Source organism: Hoplias malabaricus, chromosome 3 (genome assembly GCF_029633855.1).
Source record: "Hoplias malabaricus isolate fHopMal1 chromosome 3, fHopMal1.hap1, whole genome shotgun sequence".
Taxonomy (NCBI): domain Eukaryota; kingdom Metazoa; phylum Chordata; class Actinopteri; order Characiformes; family Erythrinidae; genus Hoplias; species Hoplias malabaricus.
Window position 1 is genome coordinate 46207220 of NC_089802.1, and position 19488 is coordinate 46226707.

Below are 19488 nucleotides of genomic sequence, written 5' to 3' on the forward strand. Positions count from 1 at the left end.
GTGCTTATAGTAGGGAAGACACAAAAGTGTCAAGCCTGGAATTCAAAACCTGAACCACTAGCTAATCTTAGCTAATTGTAGTCCAGGCGCAAGTGAGTATTAGCACAGAAGTATAAACTACAAGCCAATCTAGAAAGAGCTAGTGGTAGCACAAGTGTACAAGAATCTCCTCACACAAGACTATAAAAAAAACAAAAACTAGCCAAACATAACACAACAGAATAAACTATTAGCCAATACTAAAGCAAAAGTAAGAATTATTAGTCAATTTTAGCTCATATGCTAATCCAAGCACATTAATTTTATCTATCCTAGGCCCATCCTAGCAAAACACTGAATGGCTTACCAATCAGGGTTCCCACTAGCGAAATGTAGCACAATAACATCTACAAACCTGTCCAGAGTGTATGAACCGTTAGCTGGTTTTAGCAGAGGAATGTGACATAATACTCAATTATTGTCTGCAATCATGACTTACTAGCCTTTTATTAGGGTACAAAATGCTCGTCAGTTGTAGCATCAAAAATAACTTTTAATAGCAGATCCTGTGTGTTAACCAGTTGTAACACAAAAGTATGAACTACTGCCCAATCACAACCCTTTAGTTGTACTATGAACTATACATGTCTTTGGAATACTAGCTAGTCATAGCACAGGGGTTCAAACAACTAATATTAGTATAGGAAGCAGGACTTGTCAGTATATAGGTTGGTAAAATAAATAAATAAAATAAGATCCAGCAGTGAGAGAGCTAAGTCCAGCTCCTGACCTTTCTCCCAGTGACCTCCATCCTGCCACAGATCCAAACCAAACAGTGGAGCTTCAGGAAAGCATAAGGCAACACGTGTATTGTAAACATGATGCAATCTAGGCTCCTGACATCCATGGGAAAAGGAGCTATAGTCTGCTGGTTGGGGAATGCAGGTCATCATCGTCCTCACTGTTGACCTGTTTATCGTTTGTTCTGGAGTTTTTTCACATTGCCATTACTGAAAACACAGTCACCTGTGCCCTGTTCATGCAGACACAGGCAGGTTAAAAAGTATTTGACTATTCACATCAATAAATATATCAATCATTTTTTAAAAGAAAAAAAAAACCACAACAAATATATAACATCAATTGACTCTGAACATTTTACTTTCAGACCAAAACCTAGTTCCATTTTTACATTATGTTCATACAGTTACCAGTTATTACATGTGTGTTATATATTAAGCTAATAGGCCTAAAGATACCAGTAGCTGATTTGTGAGCTGATGAACACTTTCACAGCTTAGAGACGGCCTAATTGTCCTCACAGCTTGAAGTCGCCGTCTAGCAGCCATATGTTGGAAGTGCAATAAATCTGGGACACAGAAGGCCCGAGTTTGGAGGCTAGATTTATGAAAAAGATCTAGAATTTCTGCTTTTTTAACAAATTCTATCTGTATTAATATTTCCATCCGATACCCATGAGGCACTGGTCCTCATCCTTGAACCCTGGGGATCCAATGATGTGCAGTTTCGAGAATCCTGTTACCCCAACACTAGTCTTTATTGGACCAGGTGTGTTTGGGCAGGGAATGCTTGAACCTGAGAAGGACAAAACATATTCAGGGCAGGATATTCTGTGCTTTAACACACGGTACAACAATTAAAAAATTTGAAAAACTGGATAATTAAGTAGACCTTAGGTGTCCAATAAATTTGATACAAAGAATTGAAATGTAGTTTTAAAAAAGTATGTTAAAAAGATAGTCTGACAGATCGTTCCCTGTTTGAGAGCTATTTGTGGTGATTTCTGTATCTTCAGGATCACTCTGGCTGTTTATAATTCATCACAGTTTGAGTGATAGCAGGCCTTCAGTCACAGAGCTAGGAGCCTGTAAACAGCCCTGAACCACTCAGTCGCCCTCTACAGGCCTGTTATCAGTAAATTGCACAAAAGGACCAGGGGATCACACAAATATTAGACAACGTGCTTCAATTTCACAAACTCCGCACCCTGTTGCATCAGAACATGCTTTCAGCAAAAGTCACAAATTAGATTTAGTGCTTGTAGTCTGTAATATATATGTCTTAGTTTTTTGACATATGTAGAATATTGGCAACAAAGAAATGCACTCTCAGCTTCATTTTTTTGTTGCTTTTTAAACTGTATGTCAGATCCCACACAGACTTTTATTTTGAATGAGTAGCTGTGAATATTCTAAATATGTCAAAAAACTAAGACACTTAACTTTTTGTTGATTATTTTAGTACATCATTTTAACACAGCAGTCTTAATATTTTGTGAATATTTCATGATTAATGAACCAATAAAAATGCTTGAAAATTACTTGAAATATATTTTTCCATTCATTCCACTGAAAATGAAGGCTTTTTTCTTCTCCTGTGCACTTTTTTGGCTTATTTATAAAGTTATTTTACACACACCTGTAATAGGGAGATTAGAGCCTCTGTCATTGTTGGGCTCAGCACTGCAGAAACTGCACTATGTAACTTTTGGTAGAGGTTAGGAAGCCCCTCCCCCAACGTCTGTATTAAGCTGTATATGAATTACAATGCGGGGAGCCTCTGAAGCAAAAACCCAAATCTTAGCTAGTGTTCCTTTAAGGTATTGTAACACATCTTACCGCCTGCCCACCCCACCCCCCTAAAACACTAATCTGGTTAAAAAATAATGCAGAATAATAATTAAAACAATATAAAAAATCTCACAAAATCTCAACAAAACATGGCTCATTCATTTTTATAAATTAGCCCCTCATTACATCACTAGAGATTTCACCTAAGTCTGGGGTCTTCTCTTTTTGGACACATGGCATTATTTAGAAATTCCCACATATATTTAATGCATGCTGACAACAACTTTTGATTTCACTGTATATCAACACTGTTGTGTCATGCTTCCACGCGATGTCTGGAGAACCTGAACCTTGGACTGTGGAACAATAGAACCCATTCAGTTTTTACAGGTGGCCTCATACGCTGTTGACTGTAGAACAAAGTTCACATGAACCCTCCAACTAAGAGTATCATTAGCCCTCACATGTACAGACACAAGTTAATCAGCTTGATGATGTAGGCATCCTGATGTCACTTTTATAGCTGGTAAGTCATGATTCACACACACTTGAAATAGGGTATACTTTAGATGTGATAATGTACAGTAGGTTTACATTACATTCTTAAAAATAAAGGGTTCTTTGAGTGATGCTAGACAAGAACCCCTTTTGTTTCCATAAAGAACCATTTGGTTAAAAGCCTTTAAATTAATAAAGAAACTTTACATTAAATTGAGTTTTTTTTTAAAAACTTTAAAAGGTTCTTCACACTCACACGTCTTTCACAAAAATTGTTATTTTTGGAACAAAAATCAGGGTGAAATGGGGAGAATGTTTGTAGTTCTACAATTACAGAGTGTGTTCCACCTGTTTCTCTACAAAGTGCTGCTGTGTGGTCAGTGGAGCTGATAAAATTGACAGGGAGTCTAGACAGAAGGTAGTTGTTCCAAATACAGTGATCATTCAGTATAGTGATATTATATTCCACACTGTAAAAAAAAACTTTATCTTTCTTTATTTAAAAAAAATAATTTCTTTTTTACCTCATTATCATGTGATGTTCATGCTAGAAGACGTATCATGAGCAAAATTAAACAGGCAATACCCTGACCAAAAGCTTCTGCTTTGAACAGCAGTATTTCAAACAGGGTAAAACAAGTGGATTTTCATAGCCAGGGTTTCCTACATCAAAATCCTAAAGAATCAATCCCATCATTACGTGGAGAAACATGCAGGGATTATCTGCACTGAAAGAAGGTGAAGCTGTGTAGTCTCATCTAAACCACTTTTAAATGGGCCCTGGGGTCTTAATAAGACATCTGACACATCCTGTGTTCAAAATACTGCAAGGATCAAACAGCACAGCCCTATTCACAATGACCTGTTTTGGCTCGTTTAGAATGAACCTTTGTTTAATCCAAATGAGAGGCACCCAGCAGTGAGGTGTGAGGAGTAGAAACGCTGGCTTTTTAGCCACCTTGGCCTTGTACTCTTTCTTTTTTTTTTTTTTTTTGGACAATAGATACATAATATAACCAGAGATTAATAGATATTGCTCATATTGTTATTGAAATCAGCAACTTTAATGTGCAGCGTCACATAGAGGGGTATAAAGTCCACGTTTGAGTAGGTGTGGCAGAAGATCATTCAGTAATTTTGGGATTTGTTGGAGTTGTGGTTGTGATCCAAAACCAATCAATCACCACCTGTACATGACCTCACAAATGCTCTCTTGGCTTTATTCCATCAAACTGTCACAGAAATGTTCCACCACCTAATGTAAAGCCTTGCCAGAAGAGTAGAGGCTGTTACTGCTGGAGAGAAGGACAAACACTCAGTGAATAATGTTAGTTTCAGAAGACATTTTGGATGAATTATAGTCTTTTGGCCACAGAGTACATCAAGCTGAGAAAAGTGATTTCTACAGTTCCTCCATGTTCTGACTGGCTGGTTGAGTTGTACCTGCTCCAGTCTTGTGGTCTGATAGACTTTGGCCATCTTCATATACACACGCCACACTGATCTGTATATTTGCATATTAAAGAATGACTTTGTGATGACACTGAACTTTGCTACTCTGAACCTTATTATTGCATTGCTGTAGGTTTTTATAGTTATTACAAAATACAACAAGGCTAATTTAACATTTTAAGGCTAGTGTGATACTGCACTGCACATAAACTATGTAGAGTGTATATCTCTGACCACAACTCCAACACCTTTAATCATACTCTAGTGTAATGAAATCTTAATTTGTTTTTTCTTTAATCTCTGGATAAAATAGAATAAAACATACATTTAAAAATGACAAAAGTACAGGGAATAATTATTCTGTAAAACAAAATGGCTGGAGTCATCCTCAGTCAGATTTACTCTCTATAGTAGCATATGTTTCTGCAGCTGTTTCTTGTCAGATACATTTATGGATTTAATTCACATTCTTATGCAGGAGATAGTTTAGTGGGAAAAGACTAATGGTAGGAGTTTTGCCAAGGGAATTCCCTTCTGAATGGAGAATTACCATTCATTCATTCATTGTCTGTAACCACTTACCCAGTTCAGGTTGCCAGTGTGGGCGGAGCCTACTCTGAATCACTGGGCGCAATAGCGGGAACACACCCTGGAGGGGGCACCAGTACCTCGCAGGGCGACACACACTCTCACATTCACTCACACCTTTGGACTCTTTTGAGAAGCCAATCGACCTACCAAAATGTGTTTTTGGACCATGGGAGGAAACTGGAGCACACGGAGGAAATTCAGGCAGAACACACCAAAGACCTCACTGACCATGGAGCTGTGCCCATGATGCCCGATTGACAAATTAGTTGTTTTAATTTTCCATCACAATTACAGAGATGCCTACCAAATATGACAACACAAAGAAGCATAGAAAACGTGCCTTTTTTTAAATCAACACCATGTCTTACAATAGAATATAAGTGATAAGACATATGTAATAATATACAGACTCATAAAATAAAAAGACTGAAATGTAGGCTAAACATTTTAGTACATAGCAAGTTTTAGACTATTAAATATTACTTGACCTACGCTAACAGAGGATTTCAAAGCTACTAATTGATCAGTGGATGGGTGGATGATTTTGTCATTTCAAAATGTATGAATAACAAGACTAGGCAATCCTAGTTTAGCTGGACTGCCATTAGCCACATAGCCATTGTCACAGAGGTGTTTCTGGCATTTCAAAAACAGGAAAGCCCAAAATACATACCCTTGTCATTGGAAGGTCTGGAGAAGCTTAGGTGCTCCATATCAATGTCTTTGTTTACATGTGGTTTTTATTATGTGATTGTGTTGTACAGAAAATATAGAGGTCAAGACTAATAAATACAGAAATAAAAAAATGAGCACAAAGTTTTTGTTCATAAGATATAACACCAGCATCAGTGTTTTTCTTGTTAGTTTTATTTAAAGATAAATTCTAGATGATCTACCACCAATGAACACGGAAGACCAAGAACTTATTTATTCAATGTAACTGGCTAGACATGTGAAGTTTAAGGAGGATGTGCGCAGCAATATGGAGTTTTATAAACACAACGATGCCACAAAATATCTCCCCACCACTTCCCTTTACAGTATTTCAGGCAAAGACACACACTTGTGAAATAAGACAATATTTATTTTAAAGACAATAAGACCGTCTTGCTGAGCTTGTGAACAGTGGAGAAACATAAATAACACAGAGCCAAACACAGCCTTAGAAACACACACAAACCGGGCGTGTTCCTGTTTTATTCCGTATTATTTATTTATAGGAAACATTCTAAATGACCTCGTCCAGCTGTGTGTGAGACTCTGAGCTCTTTCTTGCGTTACTAAACCTCAACACGCCCACAGACGAAGCCATGGGTTGCGCTGAAAAAGGTATGCTTCTTTGGGTCCAGAAATTTAGTTCATGAACTGGAACTGTTCCGGTTCCTCGTTGGTGGAAAAGCGCTACGTGAATTATGGCTAAACTAACAACAAACCTTGTGAAAACTAACAGCAGAAGATGAAATAACGTTTCTACTCATGCATGCACATTTCAACATCAGGAGTCAGTCAATCAGTAAGGAAAAATGCCTCTTCTACGCCATTCTGGCAATCATGGCCACTAGGCAGTGTCTCTGTCCAAAATCTTCAAGGTTCTGGGGTTGTGGGGTCAAACCCCTATGGTCACTGTCTGTGAGACGTTTGATGGCACCCTGTCTAGTCTCCAGATGAAGCCTTTACAGAAAGTGAATGAAAGAAACTGAATGAATAATGCTTTCATTGTCAGTGTAGTGGTCTTTGAGAAGTGCTTGGCAATCAATGGGTAAGAGTTACAGCACCACCTGTTGGACAAGAACTGAGCAGCTTTACAACTACAGTATACAAATTTAGCATCATGGTACAAGGTTTATCATCATGTTGCCTGCACACTTTATGTGCCACTTCTGTCATTGTAAAGGAACAATCTACTTTGTCCATACTGCATAGGCCCTGCTTTAAATGCATTTAAAAACAAAATAAACTATTCTCCCTACAACTAATGTTACAGGAAAGAGCAGAGTGACCAAAAAATCAAAATGGCCTCCTTGTTTATATATTCTTTGGCCATTTTATTAGCTATTTTTGCCAAATATTTGCATTTTAAAGTTCTACAATTACAACATATTTCATCTGCTGCTCTGCATACTTTGCTATCCATCTTTCACCCTGTTACTTAAAGGTCAGGGTCTAAAAAAGACTACAACACAGCAGCTGTTATTTGGCTAGTCAAATACTCTCATCACTGCGGTGATCCTGACGTGGTGGTGGTATGTTGGAGTGCATTGTGCTGAAACATGTGGATCAGAAACAGCAGCAGTTTTTAAAATGCTCTGTTTCACTGCTGGACTGAGAACAGTCCACCAACCAAAAATATCCAGCCAACAGCATCCTGTGTCCACTGAAGGAACAACCAGAGGACGACCAACACAAACTGTGCAGCAACAGATGAGCTACTTTCTCTAACTTTTCATTTTCAAGGTGTACTAAAAAGTTAGGTGTCTACTATACTGGACACTGAGTGGATGCAGTATTGAAAAACGCCAGCAGCACTACTGTGTCTCGTCAATTTTTACATGCTATAAAGACATCAGTGTCATTGAAGTGCTTAATTCACAGCTCAAATAATACCTGCTCTGTGGGGGTCCTGACCATTAAGGAACAGGAAGATAGGGGGCTAAGTATGCAGAGCAACAGACAGACTACATACTGTATTTGTACAACTATTAAATAAACCTACACTGGCATTGGAGCTGATAAAATGAGCAATGAATGTGAAAATTATTTATTTAATATTTTGGCAGTGTTTACACTGACAATATTTAAATGTGCCTAAAGTGGACAGCATCCCTTTAGTCTATTCCTCCACCTGTAGTACAAGTGATCACATGACCGGTGACAGTGAGTGAATCACAGAGTGTACCTTTAAACAGTACAGCCATTCTTGCATAACCAAAACAAATACAGAAGATAACAATAAATAGTGCTTTCTTCTCATTTCCAACAGTCCAGTCTCATAAGGAGCCAAGTTTTGGTGCAACTTGGTGCCAAAGCTTTGCTGTTCTTATGTTTGTATCATCATGTATCTGACCTCTTTAAATGTGCTAATTACTGACCACCGGCAACATTAATAATAGATGCCCTGAATGTTATGCATGTAGGCTTATAGTCTTATACATATCAATGAATAATTAATAGCTTAGAGCATTTGAAGTTCATACACTGCTTCTGTGTAGCAGATGTTCTTTAATATCACTTCAGTTTATCAAAATAGCTCTTTCATTTCAGTCCATCAGTAATCGCCTGTTCAGTACAACAGAACAACAGTGCATCAATATTTCAGCAAAAGAGACTTATCTAAAATCTGGAGGGGATTCCTGTTGAAGCTTTTGAATTTGAAGAATATACAGTCAGTCTCTCAACACAAGGACCACACAAATCTCAGTTTCAGCAAAGCAGGCACTCAAGAAGCTGAAAATTAGAAAAATAAGTATACACTAAGTCACAGACACCAGTAACAGTAACTATTGCTCGCCGGGTGCCGTAGTTACAAATGTTTACGAATGAATACACCCCAATCTGTGTCTCATGGTCTGCAGTTTGTACAAATACAGTCACATTCATAAATAAATGTTTTTGTTTTTCATAGATAAATCACAATTTTATGTGAAAATAAATACATTTGTTTAAATTTACATTGCAAATATTTGTAAAGTCGAAGTCTCGAATTAAAAATTTATTTGTAAATTATTGAATCTGTGTTTGTGGATCAAGTCACTCACGTGTTTTCTGTGATGTGCATTTGTTCATTTCCTCTCATGGGTTTTTGGATTTTGAGACTTTCCTTTTGCATTTCACTCGATCCAAATACAAATGCAGTATTTTGAGACTAATTGCTCTCCATACAAATTCTACTGCGAAAACAATGATGTTATAGTTCAGTCAATCAGCCTAAAACAGGAATGTTCCTGACTGGAAGACACCATTCAGCACACATTTCACATTCTAAAGATGAGACAAGTATGATAAAAGACTCCCAACTGAAAAAGACAACGTCACACAAAGGATATGCAGCCAGTTAATGGACGTTCATATACAAAATTTCATTGCAATATTTGTGTGTAATAGTAGGCCAAGGTTGTATAACTCACTACAGTTTACTGTCTCAAATTAATTAAAGATGTATTATGTATAATTTGTATGTCAAGGGGCACATAGATCCATTCAAAATGTTATGTATTCGGGTTCATTTTAAAGAAACACACTGACTCAGATTTTAGTTTTCAGTGGCGGTGAAGAAAGTTTAAGGGGCTGCAATATCTCAAAAACAACAATAAATACTCTACATGTGTTAAATACATAATATTGATAAAGGTACAACACTGTCAAATCTGAGAAAACAACTGTTTATGCAGATTTAAATATATATATATATATAACAAGATTAAATTTCTTTTATTCCCTCAGTCCCTGTACTTTAGTCGTGACTCTCTCTCTCTCTCTCTCTCTCTCTCTCTGTGTAAAGGCAGTGATGATCATTCCGTGTCTTTTCAGTGAAGCACCAATCGACTCAGCTAGACAAGAGTCGACTCTTTCAGCTCCAAACAGCTATTCATTCAACAGAAATTTGGCAATTTTCTCAAACCCAGCTAAACTTTACAGTTCAGGATTCTTTGGATTTGTCTGTTTATTCTACATTGGTAAAAATATCTTGCTATACCTCCTGAAGAATAAATATAACAGAATTTTGTTTGATCCAATAGATAATAATGTCCAGAGACCTTACAGGAAAGTTTTCATGAAAGAAATTCCAAAATATTTCCAACATTGCATATTTGAGTTATATATTATATATATATATATATATATATATATATCATGCTTGCTTGATCTCTTCGTTACGTCCAGTATTACCTTGATGGAATTAAATTACCGTAGCATAAGGAAAGCCGATATTTTGGTATTTCTTCAGTAGTTTAGCAGTGTTTGATTTTATGTAGTGCTGCATATTGTGTGAAATGTTAAATGTGACACTATTTGTACATTGACAGACACAATGTATAAATAGTGCCACATTTAACATTTCACATAATGTAGAAGCTAAAATATTTTTAGGGAACAATCTAGAATTGTAATTTTTTTATGGGGGGGGCAGGTTTTATTTTATTTTTGGCCATTATTTCTTACTTTGCTCTACAATATATTTTTTCCTTAACAATGTTTTTTTATGTATTTGAGTAGATTTCTTTTCTAAAATCTTGTAGTCCTAATTATTTTTATTTATTTTCTTTTTAAAAGAAAAACCTCCTGAAGCATTAAAGGGGGTTTACATTCATCCATTACACACATAAGTGAATATGCAATATTCCCTGACTCCATATACTCTTCTGCCACTCACCCGCCCTGCAAGTTGCTGGTATTGATTTCTCTGGTTTATGGTTAAAGAAACATTGTCAGTCGAAATGTGACTATTTAAGACACATTGTTACACCGCAGTTTCAAGCAGAAATGCTCAGTCATGATGTAGACTGCTTATTTCGCTCAAAATCTACTAGCATAAAAAATAGATAAGTTCATAAAATGAAAAAAAATATTGATTCACAGGAGGGGTCTTTAACAAACGGTTCCTCGATGCGAGTCGGCCCCGGTTGTTCACACATGGAACCGATCCAGAGAGCCGATTCATTCACGGACGGGGGGTCGTGAATGGGAGAGCGCTAGCGAGATGTTAGCGGGATGTTGTTAGCCAGCTAATTTACCAGCGTTAACTACCAGCTGAGGGCTGAGGTGAAGGGGTTTTAGCGGCGGGTCCGAAGCGAGTGGCTGTTGCTGGAAATACATGGAGGGAGACATGTTACAGAGAGAAGAGCGGATTTATCCGTCATAATAAGACGCACTCACACTAGCCGTTTATAATAATGAAGGCTAGTCCTCTAGCTACAGCGGGCTAACGTTTATTTCCCCGCGTTGACATAATTGTGTGTAATAAATTCGCAGGCTAGCGTTAGCCGTTGTGTTTAACAAGCTGGCGGAGCCCCGCAAATAACCAAAGCTCTCTAAGCCCAGTCAGTCCGCAAAAGACTGGAGTTCGGGCGACATTTCTGCTTTGAATGAACGCGTAAAGAGACGGTAAGTTGCTGAAATCTTTTTAACCCACAGTCGTGTCTCCGTTTCCTCTGTGTGCTCAGTGAGTTAAACGTTAGCGAGGTTTCAGTCACGAAACCCAGCCACTAATCAATCTAAAGCAGAGTGCCAGTTTGTTTACTGGAGCCGGGACTAACTAACCTTAACCTCTCTCTGATTGACTTGCATATGGTCTCTAATTCTTACCTGTGTTTATTATTTACCAGCCCCATAAAAGCTATCAGTTAAATATCGTGCTGCTCAGCTGTGTGAGCTCATTATCTATCACTAGTTACTAGTTTCACACCTTCCACGGATATCCGTCTCATAATATCACGTCAATAGGAGTTGATGTAGTGCGGATGGACGATTTAGCATCAAGATACAGTAACATTTTTACAATACACAGTAGCATACATATCAATATATTTGGTCACGCAGACACAGTCAACATGCAAAAAGTAGTGACCCCATTCAGCTAAACTATGCCCTCTTTCTCATGAAACTTCCAATTGTTATATTTACTAACATTATTCTCTATGGCCCTCGCTCGTCAGTTGTGTGCAGGCAAAGCATATTATTAAATCAGGAGACAACATGAAGAAAAGCTTGACTTCATAATCAAATATCAACAGCAATAATAAGAATAATCACTTTACCAAATATGTCATATTAATTATTTGTAAACATGACAGTCCAATGCAAAATTGCAGGTAGTAGTTTGTTTTGCATGTGCACTGACAAAAACAAATGCTGCACTTATTCCATCTTTTATGTAAAGACAAATAAAAAAAGAAAGTAAGAAAGAAGCTCCATTAATTGCATCACTTAGTATTTTAATTGCAATTACTCATTAAAAGTATCAGTCTACAGAACAGCTGTTTTAGCCGTTATTCTTTTCTGCCCTTATAAGACACAGAAATACTGATGGACACAGGCTACACACATTTCTTTTATACTAAATTGAAATTTAGGGTTACTTTGAGATACTGCCTCTGTGTTGAGCCATGTCAAATCTGAATGTACCTTTGTTTCATCTAAATGAACAGAAAAAGAGCACATTTTGGGTGCAGTTAGCTGCCAGTTTTTTTATTATTACCTAATTATAGTCCACTGTAATAAGCTGTTAAGAAAGAAGCACAGCAGATCGTTTAACATTTTCCCATTTTGTAAACAACAGTAATATCAGTTTGCACCTGTCAAGATTACATGTGTGTTTAAGTATGTAACAAACAAGTTTACATTCCCTCTGTAGAATCTCTGCTCTCTTGCTTGTGCCGTGTTACAAATTTTACACAGGAGATAGCTTTTTCCCATTTTGCAAAGTCTCTCCATGTCAAAGATGTTTCATTTAATACCCAGAACTGTATTAATGTGTGGGAAAAGGGACATAATATCACCTTTAATATAGTAGAATTTGGATGCTTGAAGTGTAGTGTTTTGTGCACAAGAGAAGAGAATCTGAAAAAGTTTTTTTTAAAAGGGTTCAGTCTAATGCTGGGCGATATGACCACAGATCAGTATCACGATTAATTTAATATTTTACCTCGAATGGTGTTTTTAAAAATATTTATATTTTATTATGATTCTTTTGCTGGGAGCTTGTCAGTTGCTCCCATTTTTATTTAGGCATGCACTGTTCATATTTGGAAATGAGTGTGCTTAAAATGTTGAAACAGGCTGGTAGGATTAACTTTGGTTGCAGAAACTGTTTTTGTCAGTGTTTACATTCCATTAATTGCCCAGCTAGTACAGGCCACTTTTTAACAAGACATTCTAGATTTAAGACATATGGAAGGAAATCACAGCTTGTTTTCAGACAGTTGTGCAGTGATACATGAGTATACTGATATTGCAGAATTGGTCATAAAGGGACTTGTGTTGTGTTCAAAGTGATGTTTTGACTGTAACTGTTCAATTTGAAGTGAAATTGTAGCTGTCCAGCAAAACTGTCCTTGCTCTTAGATCCAGTTTGTTTTTATAATAAACAAATACGTTAGTTGTACATTTTACAAAGGCTTCAGTCATGGAACTTTTCGGGAATGAGTAAGAGTAGAAATTACATGTAATTAATGGTCCTATTTTATTGATTGTCTTTCCTAGCTTTCTTGATTAGTCAAATAGTCATGCTCATCTCTACATTTTATGGCATGGGAATTTTATATTCTGGTGAGTACATGTTCCTTATAGTCTAAACTGCTATGCTATGCCTGGGTAAAAATGGTGCTGAACTTGACATGAAACAGCACCCAGGTTGCTAGGTTACTCTGGGTGCCCTGGTCCTGTTCATTTTCATCTTTAAACAGAAGGATCAGTACAGATAAACAGGATATGTTTTTAACAGCTATTTAAAAGAGGTTCATTAAAGTATTTTTATAATTAGAATGTGTGCACAAATATAAACCATATAAATATCCATCTTGCTTAATTTACCAGTAATGAAACCAGTTATAAAATCTTCACAAGCATAGCACATAGGCAAGTATGTGAACAGTAATGTTCATGATGCAGATGTCTTGTCTAATCGAATGCATGGCCAAACATGAAGTATACTCCTAGCCTTATAATCTGAGAGAGCAGGGTCTGATTATTTACGCTGTAATGGAGTGTGTTGGGGGGAGACAACCAAAAAATGTGGCTTGTGCTGCAGAAACAAACATAAGTGAAATAACACAGCTACTGAATAACACAGATTTTCTCACAATAGCAGAGAAAAGGATCGGCAGAGTGTCATGCGCTAACAGGTTTCCATTAGATAGCATTCCTATGATGAAAATGCTAATAAGATTAATGGGTAATTAATTTTCTCCATATTATGGATCATTTGCAAAAAGGGCTTCTATGCCCTAAGTGAGACTCTCTCCAGCACAGAGAGAAGAGCTCTGAAACAAGACAATCTGTACCTAATATGGCACAAAAGACGAAAATAAATAAATAAATAAGACTGCAACCCATGGATAAACACTTTATCCTGCAGTGAGAAGTGTTTTACTAGAAACTTGCAAACTGATGTGAAATTGGGAAGAGTCTTGGAGTTCTCATGACTCTGATGACACTGAAGTTAAGTCACTTGTCCAAGTTCCCTTTGCATTTTTTCCTTTTTTAGCTCTTTTGCAATTCCCTAAATCATTCATTCAGTTGTATTGCTGGCCTTTTCACACTACAGGACTTTTCATGCATGAAAATATTTGCAAGCCTTTGATCCTTGGGAGCCTGAGATTAAGATTAAAGGTTAAGGTTCACTTCTCTCACTCTACCAGATCATCTGTGATCAAGCTCCTGACCGGAAAATTTGCTTCAGATTGCTTGAATCAAATTAGATTAAAATTCATGTAGTGTTTGCCCGGTTTAACTCACACAAGCCAAGGATCTCTTCTGCATTTCTACCTCAAATTTGGATGCAGTAGTAAAAAATATATATCTCCTCTGTGTCTAAACTCCCACAGGTGTAAGAGCTCCATCAACCCGGATACACTCAGAAGATGCAAACATTGTTCAGACCAAAAGACAATGCTGATAATTAAGTCTTTCTGTACATACAAGTACCACATTCATGAATAATTTAGGAAAAATTTATTTCCCCTTGTATCAGCTTGTTTGTAATATCACCATGTCCCTGGACACATCTGTGAGCATTTTCAAAACACAGCATTATTTGTGTCGTGTAACCTGCAATCTAAGACTATATGAAATAAACATAGTATCAAATTGCAATTACCTTGCCAATGACACATTCCAGAATTTCACTTAAAGGGGATGTCTATGATTGTGGGGAAACATTCAGAATCTCTGCATTTGTGGAACAGTATCTTGGGGGCCAGCTGTTGCTTGTACTTGGCTGAGGAGAAACTTGTCAGTAAGTTTTTATTCACTGTTTGAATCACTACAGAAACTAATTTCTAACATGTAGTGTTTCATTTTGTAGCACTTTCAATAGTCGAATTAGCCGTCTCCTGATTTTGGAGACATTCCACCTTAAGTAATATAAAAGATCAAAAATAAGTCTGTATTACCCATCTATGGAGCAGCAATAGAGCAATATCCTCATCTTGGTTTGTGCTTTTCAACAATGAGATTTCTGTCCATTGTCTAAAAACTCCAGATGTATCTGTCATGAGCAGATAAATATAAAAAGCCTAGCACATATTTTTGTAACTCATCTACTGTCATAGGGACTTCAACATCTTGGACTGTCTTCGAGCAAGCAAATAATCTTGAGATTTAACAAATAGCAAGGATTAAAATTGTGAATGTCACCCTTAATATGACACAACAAATTTTCCATTTTTACCCATGACATTGTTTAAAGGATGGATTGTGGAGTTTATACTGTTAAATTTATACTTTTGAAAAAATTTAAATTGAGTCCATTAATCAAAACACTCACAGGGAGCATCTGCGATTTTTCAGTGGATTCAGAACACATTGGAAAGAAATGAGGAGTTGTGAGCTTGGTGATTTTTCTGAGGACACCGCTGTATTCTAACTAGCATTGCCTGTATTCAAGCAATTGTGCGTACAAATGAGTCTGCTGTAAATGTGGTCATCCTATTTGACAAACTGGTACTAACGACTTTGCCCAGTTAGCTGTAGCTAACAATGAATTTGCATCTCTTGATTGACTTGAAGCAATTTCATTCTTAATTTGTTTATTGTGGACCTGTCATTCTTTTTAAATAACTGCAGTTAGATATTCTGACAAGAACTCAGAGTCTTGGTCCCTCATGTTTTATGCAGAGGAAAACAAAAAAACAGAAACAAACAAAAAGCACCCCCTTCCAAAAAAAAAAAAAAAAAAAATAATAATAATAATAAATAGAATTATGTAAGTTCTGACATCTGGAATGATGTGGTAAGAATGTGAATGGGTGATTCAGTTAGATTTAGCTAATATTTAGATTTACAGGGCTTTATTTGAAAATATTCAGATATCAGTATATCAGCATGCACAGCTTAGCAGCAAAATAACTTGTGGCTTTACTTTCCAACATTTTGTGAATTACCTCTAAGTAAAATGAATAATTATCTGCATGCATAGATGTATTACAAATGTATGTATTAAAAGTAATTGTTCTGGGATGGGGATATGGGAGAAGGAGCTTTGAGTTTAATTCAGTGCTTTAAAAGAAAAAACAAGATTTATATATAATTTAACCGTAAAAGTCTAATCTGATCCAGACATTGTCGCAATATGTAGACAGCACAAGCCCTCCCTTTACAGCTGTTAAATTTATTTTACCTCTGATTTGGCCGTGGTATCTTGGCGTCAGATATAATGATGTGAATCTTTATATGGTGTGGTCCTCCCACATATGGCATTGAGTCATAGATGCTGGTGATTCTGGCTCATGTTTAGCAGGAAGCACTGCTGAAATATTGATGAGGGAGAATCCACCATATTACGTCTCTGGTTTGCATACAGAGTATTTTTGGATTGGTGCATCTTGCTAAAGCTTACTAACCCCTTACTAAAGTTAACAAGGTGTTTCTAATGTTTAGTGATATGCATTATGCACTGCAGTAGATGATTGAAATGTATATAAAGACAGACGCACAGTATTGGTGTGCATGTGTACTCGCACTGTCTATTTTCCGTGTCTTATGCTGGGTTTGCAGCAGAAGCAGAATAGCTTCTTTTTTTTTTTTTTTTTCTTCAGAGATTTGAAGCGCTATTTATAGATGCCTACTGGAGCACCAAGCGTATGGTGCGGCTGCCTCTCTCTTCCTCTCTTTCTCACACTCTCTATTTCTCATGCTCTATTATACACACTTTCCTCATATTCGTGATGGATTAATTTGCTTGTCATCTCTTGCACCTTCATATTGTATTCTCAAATGCCTTTCTTTTTTTAATTTATATTAATTTTTGTCTCTTCGTCTTTGTCTCTGCACATCCTACTCTCTATCCGTTTGTCCTCATTTCCTTGTGTATCCATTCTCCTGTTCCATGTTGTTGCTTCATTTTCTCCTGTTTTTTTTTTCTTCTCCGCACCTCCACCCTTTCTCTCTCTCCTTCTTTCTGTCTCTTTCTTTTTTTCTCTCTGGATTGCTGAATGTGAATTATTGATAGTTGCTATAGGGTGGGGACTGCTGGCATGGCAAGCAAAGAGTCTTATTTCTGATTGGACATATAAGCCTTGTCAGACATTAGTTAGCTCACACATTGGATCTCAAAATATGATATGAAGATGGAGGGCAGTTAAGAAAATGTCATTTTTATAGAAATCAAAGTTTGGAATTAGCTCACATTCCTGAAATTTTACTCTAGAAATGCTTTCTGTGGAAAACTGATGGCAGAGGGCTTTGTGCCAACAGTTTCAGATATTGTCACTGTCCAGTTAAATACATGTATCTTCATTTTTGTTGATTTATAGTTTACTACATCATCTGAACTTAGAACCTGTCATTCTCATAAAAGTGTGACTATTTCATGATGAATGCACCAATAGAAATGTTCTGAATATACCTGGAATAAAATGTGTGCATTTACTTCCATTGGATGTTAATTTGTTTTTTTCATTCACCTGTAAAGTTATTAATTTGGGCGTTTCTTGTTTTTCACTCGACAGTGATGACTGTGGTTTAAACAGATGGAGGGTCATTCCTCATAATCATGTGAGAGGAAAAATATGTATTTCATAGTAGAAAAAAAAGCATATTTGTGCATTAATCTTCACTAAATACGAGAGTCTTCACTAAGTAAGAGAGTCCAGCTCAGTTCCTCCTCTGAACAGTCTTAGTCTTCACAAAAATAAAAAAAAATGGTAATGAATTAGTGCTATTAGAAAACCTCCCTGTTCTTCAGAAATGTAAAGACAAGCAAGGAATAAAACAACACATTGCCTTAAATGGAAAGTATTATCATGCTTATTGGAAAGTATTCTTTTCTATATATTGTGTAATATATGATAAATACAGTTTGTATCACGCTTGCCAGCAATCTATTCAAAGTTTCTCCAGTACTAATGTTGGCTAAAATAAGCTCTAGCCAGTGAGACTTAATTTATTCCACAGTAGGTTTATCACTCAACTTGCCACAAAAACAATTTTTGTTTAGAAATCCTTCACGGATGGTAAGTAATGCTGGGCTGTTTAGTTTCAAGCTGTTTATTTGTCAATTTACATGCATGATGACTAGAGATACATGAATACCAATACTGGTATTGAGTATTTGCCTGATAAAGTGTTAATTAACTCGTAATCACAAATGAGGCTCCTATACCAACATCCAATACCTTGTGACTAGTGTACGTTACTGCACCAATGAGCAGACAACTCAACTCAAAATGTCAGCGATCTGGAATTATTTCACAATCAGTGATTGCAACCCAAGCAAAGCAGGATGCAAACCATGCACTATGGAATTATCAAGAGGAGCTACTTCTGCCTTCTTCCTACAAAACAAGGAAACTGATAAAACATCTTGACATGAAACCCAAAACTCAGGATAAGGAGTTCACTGCTAACAGAACACGCCATCAACCAACACTGCAACAAACACCAGCTAGACGAGATAAAATATCTTCACACTACCCTATGTCTGTGAAAATAACAGAAGCTCTTCCCCAGTATATAGTCCTTGATGAGCAACCATTTTTAATCATCAACAACCAGGGATTTAGGCACCTTCTTGATGTGTTAGTACGAAGTACGAAATTCCTAGCCGTTGTCATATAACGGAAACTTATTTATCAAAGATGAACAACACTGTGCAAAGCCATATCAAGAGCTTGTTACATGGCATTACAGCCTTCAGTTTTACTACAGACATTTGGATCAGCAACGTTTGTCCAACGTTTGTCTCTCATTAGCTTAACATCACAGTGGATAGACAATGGTTTCATTCTCCACCTAGGTGTACTACACACAAAGCAATAGCAAGCATACTTGAGGAAATGCTCAAGACTTGAGAAATTCCTAAAAGTTCTGTCCATGTCATGGTGCGTGACAATGCTAAAAACATGATAAAGGCAATGGATGATGCTGGACTGCCTAGCTTATTATGTGATCCACACACACTTCACCTGGCAGTAAACAAGGATCTGCTGGCACAGCGTAGTGTCGCTGACGCTGTGGCAGTTGGACGCAAAGTTGTTGGGCATTCGACTGTCAAATGTCAAACATTCGACTTTGGTGTATTCCCACTTAGAAGACATTCAGTTACTGCTCAACCAGCCAATTAAATGTCTCCAAGTCGTGAAAACAGTGGAACAGCACATTCTATATGCTACAGTCCCTCATTGAGCAGAAACGGGCTCTCTGAATATTTGGGTCGGAACAT

At 36.9% G+C, this 19488-nt stretch overlaps 1 protein-coding gene across 2 annotated transcripts in view; it reads left to right on the forward strand.

Moving 5' to 3' along the window:
* The first annotated feature begins 10791 nt into the window (after positions 1 to 10791).
* Positions 10792 to 19488, forward strand: part of LOC136691723 (R3H domain-containing protein 2) — a 57967-nt gene continuing 49270 nt past the window's right edge. For both annotated transcript variants that reach the window (XM_066664450.1, XM_066664452.1), the window contains exon 1: positions 10792 to 11213. The gene's annotated coding sequence lies outside the window, so the exon portion shown is untranslated. The remainder of the gene's footprint in view (positions 11214 to 19488) is intronic.